General features: G+C 40.2%; 1 protein-coding gene across 4 annotated transcripts in view; it reads right to left on the reverse strand.

Moving 5' to 3' along the window:
• The window catches only part of NPNT (nephronectin), a 387,764-nt gene that overhangs the window by 279,942 nt on the left and 85,216 nt on the right, over positions 1-22,606 (reverse strand). The gene's annotated exons all lie outside the window — the stretch shown is intronic.

The raw sequence follows: 22,606 nt of genomic DNA on the forward strand, positions 1-22,606 counted from the left end.
TCCCCATCAGAACTGCAAACCTTAACCCAGAATACATTTCACACAGTTGAACACTGGCTCTCTAATCACAGGCTATTCCTGAATACTAACAAAACTAAATTGCTTCTGTTTGCCACCACCAGTAGATCCACCCCACCCTCCATCTCCATAACTTCCAACAATTGTACCACTATTACCCCTGACAACCACACTAAACTATTAGGGGTCATAGTTGATAAACTCAAATTTGATTTGCATGTCAATAAAACTATTAAAACAATCATCAAGAAGCTTGGGTCACTATATAGAAATAATCCCTTCCTAATCCCATTAGCCAGGACTGCCATTGCTCACTCTCATCTCCTTTCCACCCTTCTATATGCCTCCCCAAACTCTCTAATTTGAATAAATCCGAACTCAACAAACTCTCATGCTCCTATAACCACATTGCCAGATTTGCCACAAACTCCACATGCAGGACCCATCACTATGAAAACCTCAAATGCCTAGGATGGCTTGAATTACCCAACGTAATATTGGTCAACTTATAGTAGCACACAAAATACTCAACAAACCTGAAAATACTCCTGCACTCACAAACATACTAAAACCTTATAATAACCCCAGGCCACTACGCTCATCCAACAAACTCCAGATCCAAACACACACAGCTAACAATGCAGCTGGAGCCTCCCTCTTTGCCATCTTTGTTGGTATAACATGGAATTCTCTCCCAGCCAATCTTACCCTGGAACCCTCTGTAAATCTCTTCAAAAATGTCTTGAAACAATACTTTAGAACACATTAGCTCTGCCCCTGTACTAACCCAGATTAACCACCACTCTGTCTATCAAAGACAAAAATGATTGTGTGCATTCTCTCCTCTTATCTAATTTGCTAATTGTTGACAAATTATGTTTATGTAAAGTTACTATGAATACTGTGAGTTCCTTCCTATGGACTGCATTTTGTATACACTTGTAAATTTGGATGCCTTAACTGTTTTGCCTTATGTTTGTCCCTGAAGCTTTTCTCCCCAGGCCTCCGCTGAAAATGGACATATATCCAGTCGGACTATCCCGGTCAACAAATGTAAAATAAAATAAATAAATTATTAATGCTCCTAGCATTAACAACCATCAGAGATGCATCAAATGTTGCTATCTGTGAACTGTTAAATTTTCGACCTGGCAAAAATCCTGCCTAGTGTTTGTCTAATATTGCAAAATATCTGCTGAAAAAATTCTGTTCCCTGACAAAATGCGCATGCATCCTGTCTGAACACGTGTGCCCAAAACTATGCTTGGATGTTCTACACATTTCCATTTTTTAAAACACGGCATTTTTTCCATGTATTTACCCCAAAAATCTTTTCATTCACAATGACCCAACTCTGCTTTCTACAGGTGATTTTTGAAAACAATGTCCTAACACCAGTACTGGTTATACTATCTAAGAGGGCTGTCAGTTCCCTACTAACAGTCAGAAAATCCTTTGCACCAACATGAATAAAAATGGATTCGTACTTCCTTACATTAAGGTGCTTCAAGGATTGTTTCACATCTTCTGTTTTTGCTCCTGGCAAGCATAACACTATTTGATGTTTATTATCTATTCTGCAAATATAACTAACAGTTCCTCTAATATTTGAATCTCCAATTACAAGAATATGTTTGCTTGCCAGCTCTGAAGAATCTTCAGTTTCTAATACAGTCATTTCTGCTCTATCAGTTGTTACGAAGGATAGATCTTCATCACCATTAGACTTATTAATCCCACTGTTTTCATTGTGTATTAAATTCTCATCCAGCTGGTACTGTAAATCCACAGCTTGAGTCATGTAGTCAACATCTGTCTTTCTCTTCTTTTTCTTACAGTAATGTACTTCAATCCTTCCACGTTCAGTTTTGATTTCTTCCTTTTCACCTGCCCCTTGCCTCCTCTTTCTACCTTCTCTTTTGGAAAAATGATGCCTTCTTCTGTAGACTGAAGGTTTTCTGGTAGAAAAATATTATCATTCGCTGTAACCTGTGTGTTAGATAACAAAGCATTGTCCTTTTTAGTACGTATTTTCTTTACTTTAATCAGTTTCTTTTTTTTCTTGTTATTTGTTGTGAAATTCTTCCTTTCTTTCTTTCTTTTCTTTTGCTTCCTTCTAAACAATCTAGGTCCTCAAACTGCTCAATACTTGCATCCAGAATTCCATAGTTGTCAGGGGCATCATCTTGTTTCATAGGGGTTGAATGATCTTTGCAGACAATAGATGCATCATTTCCTAAATGTGTTCTATTTCTTCTTTGCCTAACATTATTTATCTCACCATTCCATTCATCAATATATGAAACAACAGTTATCAGTGGTTACTTTTAAATATGCATAGCATTTATTACACTGTACAAGATATCTGTGCATTAGCAAATCATTAATTGCATACTCATTTAAGGTATCCCTATTTAGCTTCAAACGAATAAAATATTGTAAAAGAAAAAATAATCAAAATCGATAACCACAGAATTCAAAGAGAACTTAAATTAACTTCTATGACAAAAAGTCACACAAGCAATATACAAGTAAACTCTAAAGTAAGTACAGTAAAGATAGATCAGTACTAAATAGTTAACAAAGAGACTGAGAGAACCATGCCAAAAAACTTAGTGTTAGAAAACATCTACCAGTGTTTGGAAAGTGACTGAGCAGATGGCTCAAAGAACCCTTTGTCTGGTTGCAAGACAACAACAGAAAGAAACAAGAGTTAGCAGACTACATTCATAAGGGATGTCAGCATCAATCTGCTCATCAATCTAGAGGGCATGAAAGACAAGTAGAAGTAATCCAAGTACTCCAAGTACTTTAAGAAGCTTCTGAATGAAAACACAACAGAAGTTATATTGCCACATGCACAGCCTAGGATAAAAGGGGAATGATAATCCACCCCAGAAAAAGTACAACGTGTGAAAAGGAAAATGAAGTTAGGAAAAGCAGCAAGCCCAGACAAAGTCACATCCAATATAATCGAGATGCTGGGTGTGTTAAATGAGAAATGGCTCCTCAGAGGTTCACTGTATTAAGGAGAAACAGAGACATCTCATATAACTGGAGAATAAGTATTCTAGTGACAGCAAATATTCATAACTGTGGGCAGTACAACAGAATCAAGCCCCTGTCACACTGCATGAAGGACCAGGAAAGGGTGATTGGTAAATGAATACACAGTGTAGTAGACGGTAAGATGGAAGATGAGCAGTTTCTATTCAGATCAGGATGCAGCACAACCAAACCAATGTTTGCAGTGAGATACAGGAGAAGATGCTGATGATGAAATAGTCCAACTGTGGATTCTTTGTCTTGTAGAAAGCATATGACAAGGTATCTAAAAAGCCAATCTGGGCAGCCCTGTGAGGGTTCAAAGACCTGGAAACATTGGTAGAAATAGTGCTAGCTATGTACAAGAACCCAGTGATAAAAGTACACTGCACTCACAGAGGAGTTCCCAGTGGGAGTGGGTGTGCATAAGTATGCATCTCTGAGTCTTTTGTTTATTTCAGTGATGGACTATGTTAGCAAACACATCAGAGGGCACAGTGACAAGCAGACAATATGATACTACAAGCAGATTCTGAAAAGGAGCTTCAGAAAATAAGAGGGGACTGGAATGCAAAACTGAAAAAAAACATGGGAAAAAACTGAATACAGTGGTCATGAGACCAAATACAGAAAATGCTGAAAATTGTCATAGATGGGAAAACAGTGGAATAGGTTAACATCTTTAGGTATCTGGAAGAGATAGCTGAGAAGTCTGAATGAGGAGGTCAAAGCTAGATTTAGATGTGCTGCCTCCACCTTGAACCAAATATCACGTGACTGAAGACCTGGAAGATGACTGGAGTGTGACAGAAGAATGCCAAAGAAAATTAAACATAAGGTGTACAAAACAGTGATGCAACCATTGCTTCTGTATGGCAAGGAAACATGAGAACAGTTGAGAAAGGTTGAAGTGATGGAGGTGAACTGCCTGAAATACTTATCTCTCAATTGTCCACATTTTCACAGAATGTCCAGATTTTTGCTTCATTTTTTGTCTGTTCCTCATAAAATGTGTGGTTTTCTGGCAAATCACTGAGAATTGAAGTCACCAAATAATGACATACAATTGAGTTTCAGATTTCATATCCTTCAGAAAATGCATGCTAACACAAATTCTGCCATTTTAGTGATATTCTAAGTTTATTAGATTGATATTTAAAACTTGTCCCTAATTTTGGGCCTTTGTCCAGGCAGAGGGGGTGGTGATGTAGTAGAGTTGTTTTGAGATTCTACAGTTTAGCTGGTTATTGTTTGATAAATAAACTTTACTCAGAGATACTCATCCTAGAATTAACCAATTTTTTTTTCTAAATTTTCTACCACATTTTTGAACTACATCACTTAAGTAGGTAACGTATGTTGTATCTGTCTCATAGCTTTTGTCACTGACTTAAGTAATGAGACTGTCATTTCATTAACATTTGTAAGACTACATAACTGCATTGCTATGTTTCCCTGTGCTTTGTCAGGGGATAACTCAGTTATCAAGTAAATAAATGAACACCATTCTGTAAAGTATGTGGTGGAATTTGCACTGCTAACGATACAGAATATTGTCTGAATGTTTTCTCTAATAAGAGGACTGACCCTGTGCTAATCAGAGCAACTCAATAGATATTTGTATCTACAAACAATTGTTAATGTTGAAGTGACACCCAAACCCCATGTGCAAAAACGGGAAAGGGGTTGTGGATGGATGGGCAGATGGATGGATGGCTGTGTATATCTATATCTATATCTATATCTATATCTATATCTATATCTATATCTATATCTATATATATATATTTATTTACTTGACAGGACTGCATGGATCAGGCAATCCCTAATAAAACCAAGACTCTTTCCACCAAGGGCAAACGTCCAGTCTGGTGGACCCCAGCCATAAACAAACTTTACAATAAGAGGAGAAAGCTGTTACATGATAGAGCAAAATCCATAAAAGAGAAGACACCCTTGATCATTATTAGTAAAAAAATATGAGCACTCATAAAATCATCCAAGGCCAACTTTGAGAGAAAAATTGCAATAGATTCAAAAGACAGTCATAAGGCCTTCTTCAGCTATGTTAGAAACCTGGGTGGAAACTCCCAGATATGCGCAGAATTAGTCCAAAATGATACAAAAATCACTGAACCCACAGACATTGCCAACATACTGGCAGACAGGTTCAGTGCAAACTTCACCCCCAAAAGGAGAGATAACTATCCCAGCGGAGTGTAGCCTCCCAGACATCTCAAATGTGCAGGTGAAAGCTGCTCTCTCTAAAGCTAAAAACACAGCATCAATGGGACCGGATGGTGTCCCTGGCTGTGTGCTACACGAACTCAACGAGGAACTAAACCCGCATATAAAGCAGCTGTTTAATCTTAGCCTTACCACAGGATACGTGCCCAAGGAGTGGCATACGGCAACTGTGGTCCCACTCCACAAAGGCGGTGCCTCTACGGACCCTGGTAATTACCACCCCATAAGCTTAACAAGCCTGGTCTGCAAAGCTATGGAGAGGATCATAATGGAACTCATAAACAAAGACATTGGGGACTTGCAGACATTGGACCCGACCCAGTTTGGCTTTGTCAAGGGCAGATCATGCCTTTTGAACTTGGTCGACTTCTTCGAAACAGTCACCAAGGCCATTGATGAGGGAAAGGCAGTCCATACAGCCTACCTTGACCTTGCAAAAGCTTTCAACACAATACCCCACTCGGGTATTATAGAGAAACTTACCAGCTTAAATGTAAACCCATATGTCACAAGATGGGTTGCAAACTGGCTAAAGGACAGAACCCACAGGGTTAGAGTTGCTGGCGCCATGTCAGACTCCAAGCCGGTCACAAGTGGCGTCCCACAAGGCTCGGTCCTGAGACCTCTCTTGTTCGGCATCTACTTTTCCGAGGTACAGGCCAGCACGGGAGGACTATGGCTGACCAAGTTCGCAGATGACTGCAAACTGGGCGCCATAATTGACTCTCCAGCTGACATGAACATCCTTCAAAAAGGTCTCACAGAGACGGATAACTGGTGCCAGAGCCATGGCCTAAAGCTAAATGCCAAGAAGTGTATAGTCATACCCTTTGGCAAAACAAAGTGCCCACCAATTACCACATAGGTGGTAACCCATTAAATACAGAAGAAGTAATTAGGGACTTGGGGACCCAGGTTGACAGTGGCCTTTCTTTTGACAACCACATTGCCAAAGTGGTTAGAAAGACCTTCTACATAGCTCACCTTATCACAAAAGGATTCACATCTAGATCATGAGAGGTAATAGTGCCCCTTTATTCATCCCTCATCAGGCCCATCATAGAATACAATGCCCCTTTTAGGATGTACCTTACCCGTCACTTGCAGCAGCTAGAAAGACCCCAAAACTACCTCACAAAGACGATCAAGGGACTCAAACAGATGCCATATGCTGCCAGGTTAAAGAAACTCCAGCTTTACTCAGTCGCATACCAACTACTTCAAGGCGATCTATGCCTGACATACAAAGCTATGTCCAACCCAGAATTAATGGACATGCTCCACCTCAGAAAATCTAAATCCCTTAGAACCACACGCTCGAGGGACTTGAACCTCAGCACAGAAATAAATAGAACTTGATGGAGGGACAGATTCATAACCCAAAGGCCGCCTTCGCTTTGGAATAGAATCCCGGTCCATGTTAGGCAGAGCACCTCACTGACTCTCTTCAAGAGGAATCTTGATGAGTGGATGGGAGATCGTAGGTTTACCCCGGGATTACTTCTGTGTCACTACTAGACAGAGGCGCAGTAAACTAACCTTAAAAAAAGGGCACAGCAAACTCAAATCTAAGGGTGGCGAAAACTAAACACACTCGGGCTAGGCTTATAAATGCACCAGGGCAGATAGCCTAGTATGAACCTATGAACCTATAAACCTATATATATATATATATATATATATATATATATATATATATGCATATCACACACATATACACACAAATACATACACACACACACACACACACACACACACACACACACACACACACACACACATACAAGATCTGGAAGTTTATAGGCCTAAGACTATATGCCTAACTGATCCCAAGGATATTGCCAATATCCTGGCAGATCGATTTAGTGCCAACTTCACCCCCCTCTCACCCCCTAAAGGGCCAATCTCAATACCAAAAGATTGCCAAATTCCGGTAATCACAGCCACTCAGGTAGAAACCGCACTCTCCAAAGCTAAGAATACAGCATCCATGGGACCAGATGACATCCCAGGCTGTGTACAACATGAACTACAAAATGAACTGGCACCACACCTAAGTGTCATGTTTAATCATAGCCCCACCTCAGGCTTCGTGCCCACTGAGTAGCACACAGCTACAGTTATCCCACTCCACAAGGGGGGATTCACCTTGGATTCCGGGAACTACCGTCCCATCAGTCTGACAAGCCTGATCTGCAAGGGCATGGAATGCATTATCATGGAACTTATAAACAAAGACATTGGCAAGCGTCAAACACTTTGGAAAAAAACATGTACCCATGAATTACCACATAGATGGCAGGACACTAAACATTGAAAGTGTGATGAGAGACCTAGGGTCATAGGTGAACAGTGGTTTCACTTTCGATAACCACATCGCCACAACAGTCAGGAAATCCTTCTATGTGGCACACCTCATCGCTAAGGGCTTTTCATCGAGAAAAAAGGAGGTCATTGTCCCATTGTACTCATACTTCATTAGACTCATTATAGAGTATAATGCCCTGTTTGGTATGTACCTTATAAGACATCTGCAACAGCTGGAAAGGCCACAAAAATACCTCACTAAAAGAATCACAGGCCTAAAGCAGATGCCATATGCTGACCGTCTAAAAAAATCTCCAGCTATACTCTGTGGCATATCGACTACTCAGAGGCGATCTCTGCTTAACATACAAGGCCATGTCAAACCCTGAGCTGTTGGACATGCTCTACTTAAAGAAATCCCAATCCCTCAGAGCCACATGCTCCAGTGATCTAAACCTTGTCATCACAATGAACAAAACATGCTGGAGGGATAGGTTCCTGACCCAGAGACTCCCCATACTCTGGAATAGACTGCCCATACATGTCAAGCAGAGCACCTCATTGGCCCTTTTCAAAAGGAACCTTGATGATTGGATGGGAGATAGGAAATTCACCCCAGGGACCATGTCAGTCGCCCTGCTAGACAGGGGTCCAGAGAAGTAAATATTGTGGGAAGAAATATCCAGGAAATTGTTATGGATAGGCTTGCATAGGCCCCTACGGCCGATAGCCTAGTACCAACCTATGAACCTATAACACCTGCTCAGCAACAAGCTGCTAAGCACCTTCCTCCATCCCATAGTGTACTGTGTAGTTTCCTTCCCAGATATTAGGATAGCCATGTTATCCAAACTAATATAAGAGACACAGGGACACTTCCACAGAAGGATGGACACTTTCAGATCTAGTATTATGCTAAATACATAGCTTTTGTATCTGGTGAGTCCCTCCTCAATGAATCAAAGGACAGAGCCTCACACTACTGGTTTTCCCTTAAGGAGAATATGCTCTTGATAGGGCTGCCCAGTGGCACAGGGGGTAGCATTGTCACTTCACAGCAACAGACATGGTTTTAGTCTTGGCTGAGGCACTTTCTGTGCAGAGTTTGCACATCTTCTGTGTGTTCGCTTCATTTTTGTCTGGGTGCTCTAGTTTCTTCCTACATTACAAAAATATGTAGTAGGAGGACTGGACACTCTAAATTGGCCTTAAGTGTCAGTGCACGCATGTGTGTAGTATTGAAGAACAACTGTGGCAGGTCTATCTACCCAGTAGTGTGAACATTGGCTCTAGATAATTGTCACTGTTGATGTGGCACCCCAACTACATGTACAAAAAAGGGGGTTATGGATGGATGTACTGGCAGCTCCAAAAGAAGGTCCTGATCTGCATATCCCATCCTGCTTGTAATGTTTTCTAATGGTATTAAGAAAAAATTATGTAATTGCTCTACAAACATCAAGGGCTGCATTTTGAAACAACTTGCAGAAGAGGCTGAAATGACTCATGGTAATTACTGACTGTATTCATATTGTATTTAAGGTATCAACATTTAATGCACTCAGAGAGCCATCTAACCAACGGTAACCCTAGAAATTATATGACCAGTGTATTTGGAGAAAAAGAAGCAAAAATTTGGGCATCTCTGCATATCGACTTGGTCCTGTCCAGATAGTACTATAACCTGTGGTGAATACCCTTGTAGTGTAGCCAGTGCTCCCCAAAATGTTAATAAAAGGGGAAATAGGCAAGTGAATATATGTGCAACTTTAAGCATAAACAGGATTTGGTTTGAAGAAAATGTTTAAAATACATAAGGAGTTTCCAAAGAAACAGCTTGCAGTTTGGAATTCCTTCTGTCTGATGTCATGGCTACCAACCAAAGGTTTTTCCAGATGAAAACTTTAAATCTGATGAACCAATAGATTCAAAGAGTTCCCAGAGGAACTTTTTTCTAGAACGAAGCACAAGTTCCATGGCGGCCTCAACCAAAATTATTTCTTTGAGGAACCTTGCTTACTTTCAGTAAAGCTAATGAATCTTGACCATGATGAAAGTTATAAATGGCAGTTAATTGCATGTTAATGGATAAAAAACTGAGCCTGGTTTCAAAAATGGCTCTGGATAACCCAAAAATTATACTTGTGTAAGTAAACTTACACAGCAGTAGATGTTAGAATGATCTCTAGCTTTAGCTATATGGGTTATATCCTGCCAAGGATGTAACAGCTGACCAGCTTACAAAGCTTCAGGACACCTTTTATGCACCCAACATAAGTCAGCTTGAGCTGAGTTGAGTGAAAAGACAGGTTTTGGCACCAAGCCCTTCAGAGCCTTTACACCAGCAAAGAGAGGGAAGCCAAGCCCTGAAAAGACAAGGCTAGGAACAACAAAAAAAAATGTGTCCACACCCTGGCATAACAAACACACCAGAAAACAAGAGGGATGGAGGGAGTGGCTACTGTAACACTGATCATTTGAATATTTACTGTTGTGGTAAGTTTACTTACACAGCAGTACTACGTTCATCCTTGTGATGATGGGAGGTACTGCCAGCCATACCAGGAGAAGTAGGGCAGTGGATGTATAACAAATGCCAGCACAGCTAGCTGGAGTATTGTAAATAATTATATGTCATTTGTGTACCAAACTGATTTGTACAGATGTTTGTGTTGAAAAATTTATTTGTAAAGTTGCTTATGTTAAAATGTATCAACAGTGTGCCCTGCTGGAAAGAAAAGAAATGTACATGCAATATTGTATCTGAATTAAATGTATATGTTTTAATAGAGGATACTGGAAGAGAAGAGAAGAGATTAATCACAAACCAGCTGCAGCAAACTTTGAAAAAATATCTAAAATTAAGTTAGGCCATAAAGATTATATCTTACATTTCTGGTTGCAGCCAGAGACAAAATGTCTGAGAAACCAAATATTAAGAAGCCTTCTTTATCATCTCTAGCAGGGAGATAGTTGCTACTATGGAAGGGTAGAGAGTTGAAATTGTTTTATGACTTCCAGCAACTACAGCAGATCTGAGCAAAGCTCTGTCTGTGTGTATGATAACACATAGGTGCTAAATCCTGACAGCTTCTAGCAAAGGGGGTTGCATGGGAATAAGAAGTTAAATGACCAGATGTATGTGATGTCATTCTGTACATAAATAATGTTTAATATTAGAGGAGACTGAAGTCTCAGGAGAAGTCTGTTCTTGGAACCTGACAAAGAAGGAAGACCACTCACCCACTTCATCTTGCCTTGTGCTAAGTGACCAGAGACTAGTACTCTTTAGATTAGTCAGGAAATAATTGCTTTTCTGTAACTATGTGAATCTTTCCAGCTGTGTTACTTTCAATATTTCTTGTGGTTGAAATGCTGGTGTTTACTGTAAATAGATATTTAGTATTTTCTTGTTCTTTTATTATTTATTATTAAATATATTTAAACTTTTCATTGTGGCTGGTTCTTCTAGAAAAATATTTAAGTTTTGAGAGTATTTGCATATTTATTTGGTAATAACTCTGGCCATTCCTGAAAGCCTGACTGTTTGGTCAACATTTCCATTTTCCATTGTATCAATATTAACTTCACTCAGTATAACTGGATACCCTTTTAAGAGCCTTATAGTAACTGACTGGTTGCAATGAAACTACCTTATAGTCTGGATAGAAGGTGAAATAGCTAGTAAATCTGTCCTTTCCCAGGTGTGTGTGTGTGTGTGTGTGTGTGTGTGTGTGTGTGTGTGCGTGTGTGTGAAAATTAAAGCCTCAAAGAGTGTGTGTGTCAGCTACTTGGAGCAGGGACACAAAGCACTGGTTTCATAGAGAGGGTGTTAGAGGACTTGGCTTGGACACTCGGCTAAGGACCTAACCCTACAACTGTGCCAGTGGGGAGTCTTATTGGGGACCTGGAGGGAGACAGATAGAGACACCCAGACCCCAGGCTAAGCATGTGCCCTGTGTGCTCTTAAATGCAATTCTGCTTGAGAAAGAGAGGTCTGCATCTGGAAATACTGAGTGTATCCATTTGTATTCCAAGTGAATGTCCCACTCCAGTGTCAGTGGTGAGGATTCAGGCTACTTGATTACTGGCCCAGAGTGGGGATGTCACAACCCTATTGATCACTGTGGCAGTAGAATTATTTATATGGGTAGATTACCCTAGCTTACGACATTTGGGAGGTGGAAGGGGAAGGTTCTAGGAGCCCTAGGACAATGGTTCTAGCATAGCCTGATCTAGATCTAGATAAGGAATCAAGTTTTGATGCCTTTTAAATGTATGTATAGAGGACCAGGTTGCTGCCTAGAGAATACTTCTATAATCCAGCCCTTTTCAAAAAGCCATAGATGATGCCAAGACTGTGGTAGAATGAGTCTTGACCCTGCCTGGAATCATTTTTTGTGGCGAGGAATAATAAAAGGCACCATTTTGAAACAGTTTGTTTCAACACAGGTTGTCCTTTCTTTTCTCCTTCACAATAAATGAATAATTGATTGAAGAAACAAATCTAAATCTGAAAGATTTAGTTCTGTCAAGATAGTATGAAAGTTGTCAGTGGAAATCCAAGGTACAACTTATCATTTTTCCTGCATTTTTAGTTAAAGAAAGAAAACAGGGAGACAGATAGTTTGGCTTAAAGTAAACTTGGATACCACTTTAGGCGTAAAAGAAGGAAAGGTTCTTAAATAAACCCCATCCCTGTGGAGAATGAGATATGGGTTGAATCAGCATGACAGCTTGCAATTGAGACACTTTTCTTGCAGAGATCAGAGCAATCAGTAAAACAATTTTTCGTGTTCAGAACCTCAAGTCAGGCAGATTAGCTGGTTCAAATGGAGCAAGTGTTTGCTTCTCTAACACAAAATTATGATTCCCAAGGAGGAGCAGCCAGTTTTCTTGGAGGCTTCTTATGCAAAACCCTTTTCAAAAACATTTTACTATGAAAATGCACTGAAATAGGAGGATCTGTTGGCAGATATGCTGAAATGTCCAATAGACAAACCTTGACAGAGGAGTAAGAAAGGCCATAGATAGAAACACTAGTCCTGAATAGGTGCTAGTTATGTTGTTTACACCAACTAGAAAACCTTTTCCATTTACTACTACATGATTTTCAAGTACAAGGTTTTCTTACCACCATTAGTATCTGCTGCACATTCTCAGTAAATAGGTACCTAAAGGAAATTAAGGCCCTATCATCCAGGCAGTCAGTTGAAGTTGATTGGGGTAAGGGTGTATCAAACACCTCTGATCTTGTTTGAGTAGCGCCATTCTGTGAGGAAGATTGTGGTGATTGCCCCTGGCCATTTTTAAAAGAAGGGAGAACCACTGTTGCTTGGGCCAGAAGGAAGTCACCACAAAGATCTTGTAGGGTTCCTTTTGAATCTTCTGAAGTACCCTGGATATCAGTGAGAAGGGTAGAAAAGCATAGAGGAACATTCCTGTCCAATGCAAGGAAAAGGCATCTGTCTTCCAGGCCTTCTTGAATTAAGTCCTGGAGCAGAATCTTGCCAGCTGATTGTTCAGAGAGGAGACAAATAGTTCTACTTAAGGAACTCCCCATAGATAGATTAAATCTTGGAAGACCCACGATCTAGTTTCCATTCATGAGAGTCTGCCCTTGTCCTGCTCATCTTGCCTGCCACACAGTTTTGGTCTGATGGAATGCAGGATGCCTACAGAATGAGACTGTGCTGTGAAGCTTTATCCCAAGCTAATGATGCTAGTTGGCAAAGGGGGTACACCCTAGTTTCCCCTTGTTTGTTGATATACCACATGACTGTGGTACTGTCTGCAACAGCTTGAAGGGGTCCCACGGACCAAAGATGATTCAGAGAGGTGAGTGCCCTGATCAGGTTAAGCATCTCTATTTTATATTTTAGTGATTGCATCTTTCCTTGGTGTCCCACATACCTTTCACTTTTTTGTAAAGTACAAGGCATCTTTGTTGTTGGGAAGGAGAAGGGTATACCTGGATTTAGGAATATTTGCTATCTCCACCAAGTGATTTCTCTTCTGATAAATCTCATCTTGGGAGATGAAAAGACTTCAGATACCACTGTATCTTTCTCATGTGGAGTCTTGCCAGGGGTATTATGAGAATCATAGATGCCATGAGACTCAAAATGCAGAGATACTCCCACACAGTGAGTGAGTATAAGTGGAAAATTGTACAAACAGATCTAGATATAGATCTATTAAGCCATCTAGCTGAAATCTCAGGAACACAATCCCATGTGAAGGAGTCAAAAAGACTTTAGAATGTTCTCTTGGAATCACAGCTTATGTAGAAGATCTCTCACCCAAGTGAGAGATTCCTAACACTTTGAAAAAGACTCTGCAAAGACAGGCAAGTCATCTAAATATGGAAAAATGTGGATACCCTGAAGTCTGCAAGGAGTTATAACTTGAACTAGACACTTTGTGAACACTTTTGGTGCAGTGGATAGTCCACAGGGTAAGGCACAGAACTGATAATGTGATCCAGAAACACAAAACCTTAAGAAACACCTGAAGTCTGGATGAATAGAGATGTGATGATAAGTATCTTTTAGATCTAGTGTTTCCAGGAAACTTTAATAAGGAAGAAAAGGTAACAGGTTGTGAAATGACATCATTTTGAATTTGGACACCATCACAAACAGGTTTAGGAAAGATCCAGAACTGGTTTATAAGCATTTTTTTCTTTGTCACTAAAAACATCATTGAATAAAAACCTTTCCCAACCTGAGATAGAGGAACTGGTTCTATCACTTCCTGGAGCCACATGGGTTGATAAACAGGGGAAAATAAATGAATCTTGTCTGATGGATGAGGAATTATCCCTTGGAAAGAAGGGATTTCCTCTCACTGACATCAGTAACCTTGATGAATGATCTTTAGAACCTATTTGTCTGAGACTATCTGTTGCCAAAGAAACTTGGATATTAGACTTTCAGGAGTGGAAAAGGGACTGCTGGGGGGGGGGGTCCCCCTAAGTAGTCATTATCATTAGTTGAACTGTGTCCTTGGTTTTGGTCCTGAATTATTTTTGGATTCCCCTGCCATTTCTTCTTAAACATCTGCTTACCTGCATTTTACTGAGAATGTTTATTTTGTTTTTTTCCAAAACTGGCTGAAGGGTTAGAGAATCCATAGAAAATTTGGAAATGGATGGCTGAAAAATCTTAGAGATTCCTCGTATCAACTTATGCCTTTCATCACACGTTTTGAAACCCACTGCAGCAGGGGAAGCAAAAAGTAAATTTCCATCCAAAAGAGAATTTCAAATCTCATTTTTCACATCGTATAGGAGGTTTTGAGAATGCTGCTAGGCAAACCTATTCAAAACAGTACCAGTGACCATAGGTCTGGAAGAAGTATCAACGGTGTCATACACACATTGTAAACAATAAGTTGTGACTTGTAAAATGAAATTTAAAGCAGATTTCATCAAAAGAAGAAACTGTTGACAAAACATTAATCATGCTTTTACAATTAGTCAGAATAAACTTTTAACATATGAGCCTGATAATTTAAAATTCTGAAAATCAAAGTTGCAGGAGCATACCCTATTTCCATACATTTATCGTTGTCAGAAAAAGTAGGATTAGAATTAAATAAACATTTTGCAGTAGTAGGGTTAACCAAAGCTATGGCTACTAGGTCAGGTTTGGGAAAAGTGTATAAAAACTTAAAAGACTGAGGAACGTTTTACATTCTATCTGCCTTTATAGGGACAGCAGGCTGACCATCAAGAAAACTGCAGACAGAGACACACTCATCCTCCAAAGATAACAGAACTGGAAGAATGGTTGAAGGTTCTGGAAATTCCTTCTAGAATACCTCATAGTATTTTCTAACAGACTGAAGATAACAGAACTGGAGGAATGAGTGAAGGTTCTGGAAATTCCTTCTAGAATAGTTCATACTATTTCCTAAGGGACTGAGCAATACTCATTGTTCTCCCACTGAAAAACTGGCACATTCAGGAAATAGTTTCAGGGAAATAGAAACACCCACAAGGAGAATCAGAAACCAAGCTCTCCTCTGAGTCTGAATCAGAAAACTGAGGAGAAATCTCCATATCTGTCCAGTTACCTCAATGTGCAGGTCTTGAATCTGTTCTGAAAAAGAGGTATCCCTCTTTCTTTTACCAGAAAAAAAACCTTATAAGATGGATCAATAGTCTGAATTAAACCCTGAGCCAGACCCAGTAAAACCACTCCTGCTTAACTAAATATATGTAGTCCTCAAATTTCCTTTTCTGTTTCTTTTTAACAGGATAAATGGAGTCAGCAGGGTCTATATACAAATTATATATACCAGCTCTGAGATCACACTACAGTGAAGGAAATGGTAAATTTCCCAATCCTCACTGTACTGCAATCTCCATTCAAAAGCTTCAAGATTTCAAAAACCCAATCATATGGCCTCAACTGTATGGAGTTTGAGTTTCTGAAAACTCAATCAACTGACAGGGACCCGGCCAGCAGTGTCATTAATGGCAGCAGCAGCTTTCCAAGGGATAGGCATAACACTCTGACCAGACAGGGAAGTCTTCCCTTCTCCTCTACCAGTTCAGACAAGAGTGTCTCTCATTTGGCTACTGAGGGGACCCACACAGCCACAGAAGATCTGGGTTAAAAGATGAGTGGTCTGCGGAACAAGTTATGGCCACAGCAGAGTCACCCACCTGTACCTGAGGCAAATTGCTAGCCTGCTGGGGGTAGCAATGGTTGTTTGCTTAACTTTTTCTTCTTGCGGCTGGAAGATGGACTGACTGTGGGATCAGTAGGTTGCTCCATTTTCAAGCCAAAAATGGTGCCTCTTTCCCATGAAAGACAAGCAGAAAAAGCTTGTAAAAATTGAAAGTCTTTAGAAGTCACTTTTTTCACAATAAAACACAGTAAAAAAGTACTTTAAAACACTACTGGCCCCAAAAAGTAAAATAAACAAATTTTCTCCCAAATTTTTTTTTTAACTACCTTAAGCAACTTTTAAACTGACAGTAAAAATGTGAACACCCATTTAAAAGTATAATTAAGTGCCATGACAAACTGTTAAGACACAGACTCCTTTGTGCTTTTCTGCCATTTAATCTGTGCTTTTCTGCCATTTAATCTGATGATGAAATCCATTAAAAATGTCATTCTCTATAATCATCCTGAAATCTCTTTACTGCCTACGGCATGTCTGGTTATTTCTACTACTACCTTATCTTCTGAAGAAGTCCTTGTTCCTAAGACCCTTGAGAAAGTACAATAAAAACAATATTTGTTTTTTGTATTTGAAAGGTTTTTCTCCCCAAAGGAACTTATCTACCCAGCAAAGGAACAGCACAAGCCAACTGTTGTTCCTTGAAAGCCCACACAGGAATGTTCTCTTCAATGGCAGGAAAACTCTAAAGGGCTTGACAATCAAACCTGTCTTTTTAGTCTGCTCAGCTTGATCTGACTAACAATTTGGGCATATGGAAGGTGCCTTGAAGCTTTGAAAGCTGGCTGGATGTTTTATCTTTGACAGGATATAACCCGTACAGCTAAGGACACTGCAGCACAGATCAATATGAAGAACATCTGCAGGAACAGGAGCACAGAAGTTATCAAAACCCTTTGCATTAGCATGAAAAAGTGCCCATTCATCTCTCTACATTTTCATGTCATTAGAGTTTGGAGGATATATCAGATCTTGACCAGTCTTCCAGTAAGGAAGGATTACTGGCAATTACTGAAAGTGGAGAGGCCAAGTAACCAGCCACAGAGAGAAGATACTAGGTGGGTCTTGCCACTGGATGAGTAAGTAACATTTTCAAGGGGCTTAGGAACAAGGACTTCTTTGGAAAATAAAGCAGCAGAAATAACCAGACATGATACAGGAGCTATAAGGATGACTATGGAGAATGACATTCTAAATGGATTTTATTAGAGCAAATGGCAGAAAAGGACAAGGGAGTGCACATGGCCACTTGCTGATGAGAGTATCACTTAGGTTGGGGAGAGGATTCCCCACTAAGGGAGAAACTTTTGCTGCCCATGGTGTGGGTTAGTAATACAAATAGGTTGCAGAAGGACTTTCTGGATTTCTGTAAAAATGTTCAAGTCAACAAGGGACCTAAGGACCAGTCATGAAATAAAAGTGCAATCTGCTAAACTTGTCTGCCAGCAAGTCTGACTTCCCAAGGATATGGACAGTAGCAAGGGATTTGTTACTGGATATTACCCATTCCCACGATCTCATAGCTTCCTAGAACAAGGAGTAGGATTGCATTCTTGCTTATTGATGAACCACATGATTCCTATATTGTTCACCTGTATTGTTAGAAGTCCTATTGGGAAGAAGTCTTGGAAGGTTTGAAGGATGAAGAGGACTACTCCTATTCCCAGTATTTTGACATGGAAGGATAGTTCAGATGACATCCAGGAATTCTGAACTTTCTTTCCACTGAAATGCCTCCCCCCCGCCCTAACACTGAAAAGTCTGCAGTGACTGCCACTAAAGAAGGGGGTTGGAAGAGAGTGTAGAGGGAGAAATTGTCAATATCCATCCACCATAATAAGTGAAACCTGCAGGCCTGAAAAATACAAATCTGATGAAGCGGGGAATACACATTATGAGAACATGGAACTCAGAGTCACTGAACTCTTAGGTGAATATCATCTCAGGTTCCTTTGAGGACCAAAGTATTTAAGCTAGTTAGATCCAAAACTGGCCTGAGGGGGGGGGGGGTCGTCAGCCTTGGAAGGCTTCAGGGTTTCTGTTGAACACCCACAGGAGGTCAATAGCTCCCCATTGACTACCAGGAACCTCTTCCTTGGGATCCAAAATCTCTCTCTGAAAACTACCCCAAGAGTATGGGGTTCTTTCCAGATTGTGGCTTTCATGGTTGTTGCCCACACAGAGAAGGATAAGAAATGTTGAGGTGATTGGAACATGACATCAATAGTTGTGAAAGTCTTACCTTCTTTCTCCACATTTTCCATGTGTCCCTTCAGTTCAGGCCCAAATAATGTTGGTTCATAAAAAGGAGCAATCAAAAAGGTTGCTTTATTATCCTTAGCAAAATCTGATAAAGAGAATGAAGCATGCTGGTAAATTATGACTGCACTCTTTACCAAATTCTGCTGTGGATAAGCAAAAAAGAAGAAAAGAATAATCATTATATAAGCCGGAAAAAAACAATAAGTGGTGATTTACTCACAATTCTATGATTTAACCCTGAAATACTGAAAGAGTAGCCTAAGGCCATTTGAGAGTTTGTCTGAGCAGTATAACAACAGCAAATATTTGAAGAGGGAGATCTGCACAGAGCATTATGAGGTAGGATGCAGCAGCCTGGGAAAGTTTGGTTTGATGAACATGGCCTTATGCCTAAGAGTCACCAGAGCAGACACTTCTTAACCAAGGAATATAGGGGTTCTTGTAAAATACTTGGTCTGTTTGGCTGGCATATATTCTGTCAACTCTGGTCTTTAGGAAAGATGCAATAAGTTGCTGGTGCAAGACTGCTGTAATAGCAGGGATGGGAAATATGCCTTTATTTGCTATTATGTGATCTCGTTATTTAAGTTGCAGGGGGTAAGGGAGAGCAGCCCCCCACTAAGGGGTTGCAGACTGGATTACCACCCTGCAAAAAAATTGGAGGGAGTTTGTTGTAGTGCTATCAATTTGTGGGTTGATTAAATTGTTTTGTTTTCCACTTAAAGGTGGGATGACATTTTGTATGCTATATGTCCAGTATTTTATATACAGCCATACATATATCTGCACTTGGAGAACTGTTTTACATCATAGTGGACAAACTATACTTGTGTAAATGACAGTAATATTTCTAAATTACATGGTTTGCTTCTGTTTAGCTGAAAGCACTCATGTTGGGAGTGATCTAGCTCAGACAAAGTGCTGAAGAGAAATAAAAGACTGTCTGTGGTGGGCAGTGTGCTTCTGGGTACACACATGTATAAACTGTATTGATGTCATTGCTTGACATGGGTGGAGGAAGGGTTAAAGGCTGACCTGGCAAAAAGTCTATTGGCTAACAAGATAACACTGAAATGACCCTCTCTTTTTTTCTATTAGTTCATGAGGTGGATCTCCAAGAACCTCAGTTGATGGCAGACAGTAACGGGTGAATAAACTGAAGAAAGGAATATATATATATATATATATATATATATATATATGTATATTTGCTGAATGATCCAATGCACTATTTTTTTGAAGAAGTGTAGTGCTCCCAGGATATATGTCCTGGGATATGTAAATTCATTTGGTATGCATGTGTGTGTGTGTGTGTGTGTGTGTGTGTGTGTGTGTGTGTGTGTGTGTGTGTGTGTGTGTGTGTTTGGTCTTACTGTGTTCTTCTCATTGTCTGTCTGCTTTAGAAGACTTTACAAAATGATCTATAGCTTTTATTTCATGTCCCTAAGAATCTTCGTTTCAGATTTTTGGGAGCTGCATGACACGTCATCAAAGCCTTACTTTGAATTATAATTCTTAACATTTCATTTACTGAAACTAATTCTCAAGGGAATAATGCAAACATGTTTTTGCACTGTCCTGTATCTTCTTCAAAGTGTAAATACTCACACTTAAGATTAGCACATCTTACAGAAAAAAAATACTGACTGTGACATATTTGAACCGAAACTGTTGTTTCCAACAAAACAACCCTTTGAGTAAACTCCAGAATGCAGCTTTTATTTTACTTCCTGTAATGCTTATGTCTCAAAGCAGAGTGATGTAGCTGTGCCTTGGGTTCCCACTGAATGTTCAAGGACCACAAATGTGATGCTTTTATTGCAAAAATTTGTGTGATTCAGGGAAATATATACCAACTGTAAAACTGCTGCATCTGGCAGTGTGTATTCCGCACTTCTCTGAGGTGCAGCAGTCTAGACATTGATATATAAAAATAGCGAGGGTGCAGAGTATAGCCCTCAACATCAGGGCATGGGGAGGGGATAAGGAAATGCTTTAAATGAGTAACAGTAGCTTTTGAAGTTCACCTGTTATTTGGGTCAAATTGCACCTAAATTTTCTTAGTTTTGGACTTACATTATCGAGTTACAAGCCCCTGACTGGGATCCCTGTGTCCTTGCATTCAGTAAGGACAACTACATGTTCATAGGTTCATAGGTGTGTACTAGACTAATGGCCCTGGGGCCTTTACAAGCCTAGCCCATAGAGGTGCCCTGGCATTGTGCCACCTGTCATTAGTTCCCAGTGTCTCTAGTAGAGCCACTGGAGTGATCGCCGGGGTGAACTTTCTATTTCCCATCCCCTCATCAAGATTTCTCTTGAAGAGGGCTAGTGAGGTGCCCTGCTTGACATGTATGGGAAGTCTATTCTAGAGCATCGGCAGTGTCTGGGTTATGAACCTGTCCCTCCAGCATGTTCTGTTGATTGTGGTAATTAGGTTGAGGTCTCTGGAGCATGTGGTGCGGAGGGATTGGGATTTATTTAGATGTAGCATTTCTAACAGAGCTGGGTCAGACCTGGCTTTGTAAGTCAAGCAGAGATCACCTCTTAGTAGATGGTATGAGACAGAGAATAGCTGGAGTTTTTTGAGTCTGTTCATGTAGGATGTGTTTAAGGCCTAGGATCCTCTTCATGAGGTACTTTTGTGGCCTCTCCAGCTGTTGCAGGTGTCTACTGAGGTACATGCCAAATGGGGCATTATACTCTATGATTGGTCTAATGAGGGAAGAGTAGAGAGAAATTATGACCTCTTTCTTCCTGGATGCAAAACCCTTGGTAATGAGATGTGCCACATAGAAGGACTTTCTGACCACAGTGGCAATGTGTTGGTCGAAGGAGAGGTTGCTGTCAACCTTTTTCCCCAGCTCTCTTATAACGGCTTCAGTGTTCAGTGGGCTCCCATCGATGTGGTAATTAGTGGGAACTGAGATTTCCCAAAGGGGATGACAATGCATTTTTTGGCATTAAGCTTAAGGCCATGGTTTCGACACCAGACATTGGTCTTAGTGAGGCCTTTCTGTAGGATGTCTGCATCACTTGGGGAGTTAATAATGGCTCCCAGCTTGTAGTGAATTTGGTCAGCCAGAGTTCCTCTGTGTTGGCCTGGACGTCTGAAAAGTAGATGGCAAACAGGAGAAGACCCAGGACCGATCCCTGTGGGACTCCACTCATGACTGGTTGGCAGTCTGACCTGGAGTCCACTACTTTCATGTTTCTTTTACCATTGTGACCCAGATGCATCAGTGTCACATAAGGCAAGAGGCTCTGCTGAGACAAGAATGTCTTCCCAAAAGGAAGATTTGTGACTGTAAACATACTGAAACAATAGCAAGTTTATTAAAGAGAAGTCCCTAGACTTGTATACAAATAGGTATAGATTGGAATTACTTACAGAAAAAAAAAATCACTGCATAACATTTGTTTTTCAGATGCTGATTACAGGACTTCTTAATATGTGTTGCATTTGTCTGATTCATATGTTTTACTAGTTTGATTCATCAACCATAATTAAAAACTACTGCTGTACTAAGCTGAGTGCAGTTATGCTGTTTGCCACAAGCAGTATGTACTGTTTTGCACAGGTTAACAGCGTGCTGATCATTCGGCTGTTCAAGTATTTGGCAACAGATTATGAGGCCTAAAGTAGTAGTAAACATTTTCAAATTAGTGGACAACAGCCAATTCCCTGAAGAAAATTATTGCTTATGATAAAAAAAAAGGTATTTGTACTGCTGCCAACAGTTTTCTAAATTACTAACTGCCTTTTACATTAATAAATTCACGTTAATAAAGTGCTGTATTGCTAGACCCAGCATACTCAGCAAGTTTGTCACATAAGCAAAGCACAACTGACTTTCGAGTAACAGTGGCTGGCTTTTGCAGCAAGCATAGAAGCAAGCCCTTTCATCATGCATATTACTCTCCATTGCAGTCACCAAGCAAGCAAGAAAGCAGGGCAATAAGAATCCTTAACTTACTGACTATATATTGTGTGTGTGTGTGTGTGTGTGTGTGTGTGTGTGTGTGTGTG

This window comes from Protopterus annectens, chromosome 2.part0 (genome assembly GCF_019279795.1).
Source record: "Protopterus annectens isolate FY-2018-M chromosome 2.part0, PAN1.0, whole genome shotgun sequence".
Taxonomy (NCBI): domain Eukaryota; kingdom Metazoa; phylum Chordata; order Ceratodontiformes; family Protopteridae; genus Protopterus; species Protopterus annectens.